Here is a 2,179-nt window from a genome sequence, read left to right on the forward strand (position 1 = left end):
TCATGATCTTGGCTCACTGCAACCTCCACTTCCTGGGTTCAAGTGATTCTCCTGCCTCAGCCTCCCAAGTACCTGGGATTACAGGCACCTGCCACTACACCTGGCTAATTTTTGTATTTTCAGTAGAGATGGAGTTTCACCATGACCTCATGGTTTCAAATTCCTGACCTCAGGTAATCCACCACCTCAGCATCCCGAAGTGTTGGGATTAGAGGCGTGAGCCAATGTGCCCGGCTAGATTCCACTTTTTAGAGGAGTTTTAGATTTATAGGAAAAATAATTGCCTTTTGATTCACAGAGATTGATATTAGACCCAGTGAAAAGCTGAAAATAGCTGAAAAGCATAAAGCTCTATACAAATATAAGTTGGTATTTTTCTTATGAATAAATAGTGGGAAATGCCCAGGACCTAGTTAACCCACCAAAAATAGATAAATCAACAGAATTTGATCTACCTAGGATTTTAAAGAATATCAAGGGTAAAGTTGTGCAATTGCTAGCAAAGTTGTGTACTCTGTTATGGCAAACTTTCCAGAGGACTGATGAATTGCCTATCTGAATTCTATCTAAAAGAAGAATTGCAAGCATAGCTGTGGAAACATACACATAGTGATATAACACTATACTGGACAAACTAGTTGAATCTGTAATTAAATGGTAGGATCACTGAAAAATACAAAAACAACCTACTGGGAAAAGACACCATAGCTTATAAGGAAAGTTCATGTAGAAATATTGTGAGCTTTTTAGGGAAATAATGACTATTTTGCCAAAGGGGAAACCAGCAAATAAAATTTACAGACATAAGACTTCTCAAAAATCTTTATATGTAGAGGCATTTCTATTCTTAAATAAGATTTTTTTTTTTTTTGAGACCGAGTCACTCTGTCACCCAGGCTGGAATGCAGTAGCAGAGTCTCGGCTCACTGTAACCTCCACCTCCTTGGTTCAAGTGACTCTCCTGCCTCAGACTCCCTTAAATAAGAATTTTTAAAGATTGGGTTATCATTGGATTGGCAGCACTTTAAAAAAATATATGGGACAGGGGCAGCCCAACACTTTAGGAGGCTGAGGCAGGCAGATTGCTTGAGCCCACAAGTTCAAGACAAGCCTGGCCAACATGGTGAAAACCCATCTCTACAAAAAATACAAAAATTAGCCAGGCATGGTGGTGCGTGCCTGTAGTCTCAGCTACTTAAGCCTGGGAGGCAGAGGTTGCTGTGAGCTGAGATTGTGCCACTGCACTCCAGCCTGGGCAATGGAGTCAGAACTTGTCTAAAAAAAAAAAAAAAAAAAATATATATATATATATATGAATGGGAGCTGGTTTAAAATGAAGCAAGGGTATATGAATCAATGGAGAAGCCTAAAGAGCAAAGTTTCAAAGATCCCTCTGCTGGGACAAGTGTATTTAAAATTTGTGTAAGCAATCTGGAGGACAGAATACAAGGGTCATAGATGATGCTGGCTTCTTCTAAGTAGAGAATGCCTACAATAGCAATGAGAGAAATGATAGGAAAGCTTCAAGCTTGGGCAAGTAGGGTAGAAAGGTAGCAGCTTCCATTCTTTTATACTGAATGTACAGGAGTGTTGATTCCCTTTTTAAATGAAGGGATCACAGGGAGATGCTGTTTTTCAAGGAAAGCTCCATGTAGCTGAAGCCTCAGTGTTCATTCTAAAGTAGGTTTTGGGCAAGGGATAGAGGTGGGCTTTCTCTCTGGGTCTAAAATGTGCAATGTCCTGTCATTCCAGAGAAGTCTTCTATAGGAGTGGGGTGAGCAAAAGAACTATGAAGACAGGCTTTTCCCTTAAGGGCAAATGCTTTGTGGAGGGTTAGCTAAAAATTGTAGTTAGGTACTCTAATGTATGAGCTCAGTTAACTCATGGGCAAGCTTCGAAGACCAACTTTGATTGAGATTTCCTGAGGCCTTTGAAAGATGGCATGAGCTTTTGTGCAAGAAAAGGCATTCTTAAAAGGCCATGAGTTTATGCTGGTACCAGTGTGATAAATCCAAGTCAATGATAATCTGAACTCCCGTTTACAGATGAAAAAGACCAAAATGTAGCTTAGTTCAGAAGGATTCGGAGATCACTGAACAGGAAATATAAAAGATTTTCTATTTGTATGCTAGGGTCTCTGTTTGCTTTCCTTTTATACTTGATAAGATCACAAAGTTGG

Source organism: Sapajus apella, unplaced genomic scaffold, assembly GCF_009761245.1.
Source record: "Sapajus apella isolate SASKATOON/1434 unplaced genomic scaffold, GSC_monkey_1.0 scaffold1, whole genome shotgun sequence".
Taxonomy (NCBI): Eukaryota; Metazoa; Chordata; class Mammalia; order Primates; family Cebidae; genus Sapajus; species Sapajus apella.